A 10832-nucleotide genomic window follows, 5' to 3' on the forward strand; every position below is an offset into this window, starting at 1 on the left:
GATATTACCTAGAAAAAGGAACACCTTTTAAAAACTGAAACGTTGATTTGGGACTAGGGAGGGAATGCATTAATATCAATTAATGATATTATTTTGCCACTAATTGACACTCTGCCAAGACACTAACGTATGCATATTAGACAGAGAAGGGGGGGAGGACAAACAGTTGTTTTGACCTTGTACAAAAAAACATTATAAAGAAACAATTTCAGACATCAATAGTTTCAACGGAGAATTTTTCTCTGTTATGATTGAAAAATGTTACTCTGTCTGGAAAGTGGATCAGAGGTGAGGAGTAGAGGGCCAGCAACAATTTTGCCTGAGATGTGTCATTCCCTAGCTCTGGAGTTTCTTGTGTGCCTATAACAATTCTTTCACTATAAGGTATTATTAAGAGACACATATACTGTGTTTATATCCTACTGAAGCCATCACTTATTAATATAGCATTAAAGCAGTACCAATTATACTGTTTCATCTTGCATGTTGCGGTTGGCATTGCAAACTTTCTGTTCCCTTCCTTCCGCAACTCACTTTTGTTCAATTATTCATTGAAATAGGCTCCCCAGAAATTTGGGAGAAATTAAATGTTATATCCACATTCATACCAAATTAATTAATCATGATTAATGTTCCTACGATGAATACAAAAGGAATTAATCATGATTAGCAACATATTGAAATGTGCAACTCAGAACTTGAAGTTTCCCTTGATCAGAATGTACCACAGAAGCCTTGAAAGGGCATCCGTAGGTTTCTGCTTCTTTGTCTTTTCTTCTATTCTTATAGCTATTCTAAATCATTGACTAAGACCTGAGGAAGAGTGTGTCAACAAATAAAAGTGGATGGTGAGTTTTTTGCTCTTGGGATTCAGGAGTAACTAACTCTTTTATAAAAATGACAATCATAAGCCTTTAGACTAGGAATTGGCACACGATGGCCTGTGAGCCAAATCTGGTCCTCTGTTTTTCTTTGCCTGTCGTTTATGTATTGTCTGTGGCTGCTTAGGTACTACTATGGCAGAGTAGAACAGTTGTAACAAAGAGACACCATAGGGCCCAAAAAGCTGAAACATTTACTCTGGTTTTTTACAGAAAAAACACAATTTGCCAAACCCTGCCTTCGATGGGCATCAGGGAAAAGATTTCTCACTTACGGGTTTTGATGATCCCAACTATTTGAGGGTAAGGACATGTAAGTGATTCTAAATGAAACTCCCTTGAATTTAGTGACTCTGAATTTGCCTTCCAGGCCAAGTGGGTAGCATAGTGCTTGGCATAAAACAGGTCTTCACAGTGTTGTGATTGAGTGAATGAATGAAGGAATGAATGAGTGAATGCTTTACCCCATAGATCTTGACCAAGGAGTTCATTCTATTTTAATACCTGACTTTCATACCTACAACAAAGGGAGAGATTTTTGCTGATGCTATAATTTACAACATGTTTTGAGATTAGATACAATTATGTAAGATGCTGTACAGTTTTACAGCATCTACTTTTGCATTAGTTATTTAGTAAACACATGTAGTGACAACCATGTGCTGAGCATATGTGCTTTTGTAAATATTAAGTCATTTAATCCTCATACACCCCTGGCTATAGAGTTTCAGATGAGAAAAGGGAAGCACAGAGATGAGCAGTAATTCCATCCAAGTGACACAGGTATTAAGCAGCAGAAACAAAATTTGGACCCTAGCTTCAGAATCTGGCTTTTCTCCACCATGCAAAGCTGCATTGCATTTCATGTAAGAAGATGCATTACTTTTTAATGACTGAGTCCTTTTCTTTGAGTAATGAAACAAATGCTTTGATCTCTTCTGGTTTCCTTTGTCTCTTCTCCATTGAAAGGGACCTACTGAGGATGATATGTTAGTGCTTGGTGCCTCCAAATCTCCAAAAGTACATATGGATGCAATAGCTCCTTTTCATAACCTGGCCAATTCAGGTCAAAAGAAATCCTCCAGAAAATACTTAACTCTTCAGGAAACTCATTATATTCTAGTCAGTCCTGATGTATAGAATTCAAAATTAGATAGGTAGAATTTCAGATGTTCATTCACTTATCCATTTGATTCACTTTAAAATCAGTTGGAAGGATTGAGTTAAATGGAGAAAACATAGAAATATGTGACTCCCTGTATTAGCCAATTCTCATAGCATCAGAGAGTGACAAAATCAAGTAGGAAAGAAAATTTCTAAGAGGATAGTAGGTGATTTATGGATGTGACTCCTGAGAAACTAGGCTCTGATAACCAGTGGGAGTTTGAGAATCAGGGACAGGCTAATTTCCTGATACCACAGCTGTCTGGGTAGGAACACCATCTCAGGCTCTACTGTTCCTGGCCACTTCCGATTGCCCTGATTGACTCGTAGGAATGTTACTGCATTTGTTGTAAATATTTTCTCAATTATCCGTGTGTGTGTGTGTGTGTGTGTGTGTGTGTGTGTGTGTAACATTTGATCCTTAATTGGATCCTGAATTATTTTATTTTATTTTATTTATTCATTTTTAATATGAAATTTATTGTCAAATTGGTTTCCATACAACACCCAGTGCTCATCCCAACAGGTGCCCTCCTCAATGCCCATCACCCATTTTCCCCTCCCCCCCATCAACCCTCAGTTTATTCACAGTTTTTAGAGTCTCTTATGGTTTACCTCCCTCCCTCTCCTTTTTTTTCCCCTTCCCCTCCCCCCATGGTCTTCTGTTAAGTTTCTCAGGATCCACATAAGAGTGAAAACATATGGTATCTGTCTTTCTCTGTATGACTTACTTCACTTAGCACAACACTCTCCAGTTCCATCCACGTTGCTACAAAAGGCCATATTTCATTCTTTCTCATTGCAAAGTAGTATTCCATTGTATATATAAACCACAATTTCTTTATCCATTCATCAGTTGATGGACATTTAGGCTCTTTCCATAATTTGGCTATTGTTGAAAGTGCTGCTATAAACATTGGGGTACAAGTGCCCCTATCCATGTGTTTTATATCATTCTCTCAAGATTTAAAGGCTTAGAGGGGTTAGAGGTACATATTTTAGCTGCCAGAGGTGAAGATAGAGACTATCCGACTTCCTGTTATCAGATTTCACTGGGAGGTCTTAAAAATCAGAAAAGAGCTCAGATGCTGGGTAGCCAACACATATAGACACATATATACATCCATTTAGATATCTCCAGTAGCAATCCCATCCTGACCATTTAGTGCTCTATATTTTTCCTATTAATAAGGTAACCCTCAAGAGACTGTTCCTAAATTTCTTGAAAGTAGCTAAACAATTATTATTATTTTTTTAATGGTGATTGCAGTTTCAAAAAGCATTTTCTTAGTTGATGTGTCAGTTTTGGAGTTTGAGATATTTTAAGCCTTTTTTTAAATTTATTTTTTCTTTTTTTTGTTTTGTTTTTAACATTTATTTATTTTTGAGATAGGGAGAGACAGAGCATGAACAGGGGAGGGTCAGAGAGAGGGAGACACAGAATCTGAAACAGGCTCCAGGCTCCGAGCTGTCAGCACAGAGTCCGACGCGGGGCTCGAACTCAGGGACCGCGAGATCATGACCTGAGCTGAAGTAGGCCGCTTAACTGACTAAGCCACCCAGGCGCCCCAACCTTTTTTTTTTTTTTTTTAAAGAAAGAGAGTGTGTTAACCTCACATGGATTAATCATCATAAATCAATGGGAATCAAAGATCTTGTCTTAAAATGGTTCTTTACATTCAGAGAAAAGTCTTGAATCCATTGCTTTATTTTATGGAGAACAAACATTCATTCAGTATCAAGTATCAAAGGGCAAGGAACTCAAGAAGGGAACTCAGAAGTCTCATAGAAGTCTAACTCAAACTCTTCATGAATGTTTTAAAAACTGCTTTTCAAGTGTGTATCTGACTCCACTTTTTGTATTTATAATAGTATTATATATTGCTATTTCTTTCATGTATTCAAAGAAAATTCCTCGAGCTTCTGCTAAGTGCCAAGTAATGTGCAGACAGAATAACTACTGGTGGCCATACTATGGAATCAGAAAGCAGCACTCTTACAAAAAACATGTTTTATAATATGCATTTTATTTTGATCAAATAAAGAATTCAGAAATTTGATGGGTTGTTAGAATAATGACCCTTAATGAATCGTACTCTTTGTAGGCTTTTTGTTGCCCCTTCTATCAAGATGGGAGGGAGGGAGGTGGAAAGAAAGATGAAATAGGATAGGGGGCTAAGACATTAAAAAAGAGGTGGAATCGATTTACCAACACTGAACCAAATCTGTTATTTTCGTTGATGAGAAAGTGTCAGAAATGATGAAATGCAAATTCTCGAGCCCAGATCTTGATAGGCCCTACTGCTTCCTCTCTTACTATCTTAGAGTCCAAAACCTATACCAGACTGTGAAGAAGACCAGTTTTGCCCACTGGAGAATGAGAGGCCACTTGGAGGCCAAATGACATGTCCCAGCCAACAGTCAGCACCAACTGCCAGGCTTGTGAAAGAGGCCATCTTGGACCCTCTAGCCCCAGTCAAGCTGCCAAATGACCACAGCCATATGAGTGACAGCAGCAGAAAAAATGCCCATCCTTCCCTCAGAATTGTGAGAAACGATAAAATATTGTTTTCTTAAGTTGCTAAGTATATGGATGGTTTGTTAAGCAGCAATAGGTAACCAGAAGGGGAAATATTTATTAAATACCCATTAGCACAAAATTTATTGCTCTTAGATTTAGACTGTCTGACCAGATCTAATTTCTTCATATTCACCTATTGGCCATTTCCCAAAATTGAGTAGAATTCACTTACTTGATAAAATGAACTATTTCTGATTAAAATGATACTGGAAATTCCTGTTTTCTCTTTCTGTATTTACCCCTTTTTCTTGGAAAATAAGGTAGACTTTTACATAGTCTCTTATAGATACTTAGATAAAAAAATATATGTTCATTTTTCCTAATTTTCTATCATTATAATTCCAGGGAAGAAAAAATATAGATAGAAATGGAATTGGACAAAACCTTAAGAATGACATTATTATAATTTCGAATATTAGTAGAAAGAATACTTGTGACTCCTTGTGCCAGGTCCTGCTTGTATATTCCATGTTTATACCTTGCCCAATTCAAGTCACAAATACCTATAAAGAACTGGGATTTTAATAAAAGCCAAAAGGTTCGTTTACCAAAGAAGGGTTTTTATGATCTGCTAAGTGATTTGCACGACAACCACACACAAATGCAAAAGAAAAAAAATAAAAATACAAAAACAAACAAACAAAACACTTTTCTACATAGCTCCCTCAAAATATCTATACCCAATAACTGTGTCCCCGTCTCCAAAGCAGGCAAACAAAACTGGCTTCTAGGGTAGCATCTCCAATCCTTTCTCCCTGAGTTTGTGCTGGAAATGAATTCTATATATTCTGGAGCACTTGGCAGAGTGGGAATGAGCATGACAAAGCATCAGAATTATCCCCTTCCATGTGGAAGCAAAAATGATTTTGTTTCCTGTAGGTAAAACATGGGAGACTTCTTTTCTGTTTATGCCTTTCTTCTTTTTGAGGCTGAACCGTTGCTGCCTTCTGCTCTGCTTCGGAAAGAAGATTAGGACGTCTACACAAACAAGCTCTTGTGGTCAGCAAGGTACATGTAAAGAGTGTTCCCTACTGTCACTGCATGGGATCAACCCAAAATAGCAATTTGCCCCCTGCACTTACGTCTGACAGGTAAAAGCTTATTAAACAGTGCCTCAAATTGTCTCTGGGAAGTTAGGCTCATTTTTCTAAAATTGAAAAGATCCACCCAATCTTGCCTTATCACATAGCAAATTGATAGGCATATTGAGATCACACTTTTTTCCTTTTCGGCTGTGAACACCTAAAGTTCATCACATTTTCAGCTGGTGGTTATTAGAAATTGGCAAGACAATCAAAAATAATTTGAAAAAACTACATTATGAAAAGAGAACCTCATTTTTAAGCATGATCTTTGAGAATTTGAGTTGTTGACTTGAATTGCATCTCAGAATTTAATACATCCAGCCCCAAGGTAAATACTGTTAAGCAAGCTTGAACTAAGCTTAACAGAGTTTAACATGCTCAGTTATAATGTTTGCTTAAGAAGAATTATTTCTAGCTCTTCTTACAGATATGTATTTGCTACAACTCTTTAGAGCTTTGCTTTTCAGATGCAATCCCTATGCTTGGATGAAGTGTTCATTATTTTATCTAGGAGGGAGTGTGTGTGCTTTTGCCTTTACTATCAGGATAACTGCGCAAATATTTTGCCTCAATCTATGTGAATCATATTTAATAGAATGAGTTCATCTTTTAAAGTATAAGTATTTATGATAAGTCACAGCTCATTGGATCCATCCAAGCAACAGTAACTTATGGTCACCATATGTATCAAAATGACCAGAAGGAAACTTTGAGTTATCTTCAAGTACATAATATGTCATTCTACATGTAATATGGACCAGATGCTCTCTATCTTCTCAGAGGATAGAGTAGTATGCAATGAGCTTACACACTTTTATTTTTTTTAATGTGTTTTTTTTTTTTTTTTTGAGAGAGAGAGAGAGAGAACATAAGCAGGGTGGAGGCAGAGAGAGAGAGAGAGAGAGAGAGAAAGACACAGAATCCGAAGCAGTCTCCAGGCTCCGAACTGTCAGCATAGAGCCTGACACGGGGCTTGAACTCACAGACTGCAAGATCATGACCTGACTTGAAATCGGACGCTTAACTGATTGAACCACCCAGGCACTCCAAGCTCACTCTCTTTTAAAGGAATTCAAATTAGACTTTCCTCCTGATGAGTTGTTGATTATTAGAATTAATTGATGAGGGAAACTAACTATATGATGTCTTTCATAATAGAATGTAATCTACTGCTTTGCTCTGTCTTTCACTATCTCTCTGCCTATTTAGTCTTACTGTTCAACAGTAATCAAAAGTTCGTTGAGAGAGACACTACTTAGGAAGGATTGCTTGAAGAATGTGAAGTTTATTATGAAGAAGTTTTTCCAGATTATCCAGTTTCCTTGGGATCAAGTAGGTTGAAATGAGGTAGGTACTTGAAGCATGGACAGTTTCCAACACCCTCTGCCCCTATAGAATTATTTTGCTAAATTATACTTTGCTGTGGTGATATCACAATGCATAAGAAATTGGTCTCACAGTAATGTCCATGGCGAGAATGCTGTCAAGGTAATTGTTTTCTGCTCTATATAGTCTACTCTTTATGAGGGTCCATGAGAGATATGACTCCCAAGTCTTAGTAACTAGGGAGGTTCCACCTTATGTAGTGATTACTATTTGTTGAATAAACAACCATGATTGTGTAAATCCCGTTTTATGGTGACAACTAAAAAACCTACATCTAATTGCATGGTATACCCATGTGCAGACACTAAATACATTTCAGCAAATTTCCCAGCTTATTTTCATATCTCTATCCATATCATTCTCTATTTCTTACCCTTGCTTTTAAATTGTACATTTTATAATATTAATGACAATAATAATATTTATAGTAATAACAACTTTCATTTATTGTGTACTTACTATATGCAAGGATATAGGCTAAAATCTCTCACTAGTTTACTTCTTACAAAATTCTAGCATTAATCATTATTCCCTTTTTTATACATAAGAGAGCAAACAGTCTGCACATTTTAGCATTTCTTCTCACCATTAGAGGAAGAATTGACATTTCTTTAAAGATAGGCTCTCAGGGAACTCCTGGGTGACTCAGTAGGTTAAGCATCCATCTCTTGATTTCACCTCAGGTCATGATCTCATGGTTCATGAGACTGAGCCCCGTGTTGGGCTCTGTGCTGAGTATGGAGCCTGCTTAAGATTCTCTCTCCCTCTCTCTGACACTTCCCTGCTTGCGTTCTCCTTCTCTCTTTCTCTTTCTCTCTCTCTGTCTCTCTCAAAATAAGTAAATAAACTTTTTTTTTAAATGATAGGCTATCAGTAGTAAAAACAACAACAAAAAACGTGTGGAGGGCAAGGGCAGAGTCTAGGTACCAACCACTGTCATAAATGCCTTATATGGGTTATCTTAATTAAAATCAGGAAAACTCTACATCACAGCTACCATAATAAGTACTAGTACAAGCACTACTTATTAATAATAAAAACTATTATTATTTTCATTATACTGATGAGGAAACTGATGGAGAGAGAGAGTAAGTCACTTTCTAAGATCCAAGGTCAGTGTAGAGCTGGGATATGAAGCCAGGTCGTTTAACTCCAGACTCTTAAGAGGATAAATATGACATCATCATGCTTATATTTTACATATCCTTGTGAGCCACTTAAATGCATTCTGGAAGAAGTGAGGGGTATTCATATTTAAATACCTATATGTACATTTACACATACACACGTATGTGCCATTTTCAACTTTCCTCTGTGGAAGTGATCTTAATCAGTGCTAAGATAAAAAGGGTTTCTCTACAGAATGGAATAAGTAGCTCTGTCTGCAGTCTGGGGGGAAGGGCTAGATAACTCTTAAAAATTCCTTTCTGCCCCAATTCAACTGGGTTAAATGCTCCTCGAGGGCAGAGACTGTGCAAATGTGCTTCGAGCTGTAATAAACCTAAACCACTCTTTCCCTACTTGTTAGTGCCCCTTGGCTTTTCACAAGTCCCAAAGCTGGACAACTTTCATGTTCCTGATGTGTCTCTTCATTAACCAAGAATGACTTCATTTCCTTTGTAATGAACTCTGCTCTGCTCTTAGGACACACCCATCAGTAACTTCACTGTGTGAGGGCTGACTCTTAACTGCTCTGTTTTCAGGTTCTGAACTTTTGCCCTATAGATGAAGCTTTTGGCCCAAGGATGCTCTGGGGCTCCTGGTTCTTGTTGACCTGAATGATGTGAGTAGGATTATCTGCTTACAAATCTGGGCCAGGTGAAGACAGAGATGTAAGTTAGTAAAGTCTGAATTAATTAGTACTCTGGGTTGCAAGTAAATCCCAACCAGGTTAAGACAAAAATGGGATATATTTTGAACCCACCAATATCATGGAACATCCAAAGTGAACGAATTTGGGTTTTTGGTGATTTCATTCCCAAGTTCTTCGGCCCTTCTTGCAAGCTTAAGCGGATACTCGGCAAACAGCAACGGACCAGAATTGTTTATCAAAAGAGAGAAGGGATTGGGGCACCTGGATGGCTCACTTGATTAAGTGTCCAACTTTTAGCTCAGGTCACAATTTCACGCTGCATGCGTTTGAGCCCCACATCGAGCTCTGTGCTGACAACTCAGAGCCTGGAACCTGCTTTGGATTCTGTGTCTCCTTCTCTCTCTCTGCCCCCTCCCCTGCTTGTGCTCTGTCTCTCTCTCAAAAATAAATAAACATTTTTTAAAAAGAGGGGATTTTGTTTTATGTTTCTTTATTTTTTTTGTATGAAAAACATAGTGAAAGTTAATAAATCAAGTTCATAGCAGTACTTTTAGGATTCAGGTATTGGGCAAGAATAGAAATGGATTCCTTAGGGTAAACTATTATGATTTGATCCTGGTTCTATGGAATCTGCCACATCACAAGTAAATAAAATGTTTAACTCGCCTTTGTGGATATTTCCTCTCTATCACCTGCAGGGGTGCAGTCAAGAAAAGTGTCTTTGAAGTGGTATTTCTCAACTCCGGAGAAGGAGCTAGCTCTTCTGGAAAATCAGCAATTCTCCTCAAGCATTGGCGTCTCCATTAAATGAGGAAGTCAAGAAGTGTGTGCTCTGCCAGCACCTGGGCTGAATTTCCCCAAGGGGACTGATACGCTAACGGGGAGTCATGTGCTTTATGATTGTAAGGATAAAGATAAAGATTGTTCTTCTCCACTCTGTTCTCTGTGAAAGACTAGATAATGCCTATTCATGCCACCACATAAAGCTTACAAGATCACATGGGGATGACTGTTTACCACGAAGGGCAGTATAGTATATATGTACTACAGTGGTTAAGAGCAGGGACTGTGGACTCTGATTGCCTGAGTTCACCTCTTAGCTCTATTGCTAACTCCCTGTGTGATGGTAGCAGGTTTCTTAGGTCCTTTGTACCTCTCTTTCCTCTTAGCAGTATTCACCTCATAGAGACAAAAGAATTAAATCTGTGTAGCAGGCATAAAATCCTTAGAAGTGTAGCAAGTGCCACATTTGTGTTAGCTGCTACTATCATCAGTAAGCCTTCACACAAACATCCTTTGAATTCTGACCTCATTTTCCATTCTTACTGCTTTTACCTCCTGTGGATGTTCATCACCTCACCTATCCATCTAGGATAATTGCTTCAAAACTGGTCTCTCTCTATCCCTCCTCCTTTTGAATCAGTCTTTCATGCAGATTCCTTGGTAATCTTTCTAAAATGCCACTTTCAACTTCTTGCAGTCCAAAATCACTTTCTCTAGGGTAGAGTTTACATGTATTTGTCTGATACTGAAGACCCTCTACAGTTTTTCCCTTGCCTCCTTGTCAGCTTATGTTTGCGATGATTTCTTCTTTTCACTGCACCAGAGAAGTGGCTGTGTCTTTTGAGGTGGATGTAGGGAGAAGGGGGAACCAGCTGAAAGGAAGAGGCACAAAATGAATATTCTTAATTTCTGTTAATAAATCAGTGTTTGGGGGGCTGGGTCTAAACAAGGACTGGCTACATTAATATTGAAGCCTGAGGCCGGGCTACTCCTGTGCAATTGAAGAAGTCTCTGTGCACGGTGGGGCCGCAGTCACCTTGAGACGTGTACTGTGCTCCTAAACTACCCTGGGTCATGAAAAGCTGGGCTCAGTGGCGTGTGATGGGTCAGCAGTTTTACCGAATGCTTTCTTGCAGAGT

The sequence above is a fragment of the Lynx canadensis genome, chromosome B3 (genome assembly GCF_007474595.2).
Source record: "Lynx canadensis isolate LIC74 chromosome B3, mLynCan4.pri.v2, whole genome shotgun sequence".
Lineage (NCBI taxonomy): Eukaryota > Metazoa > Chordata > Mammalia > Carnivora > Felidae > Lynx > Lynx canadensis.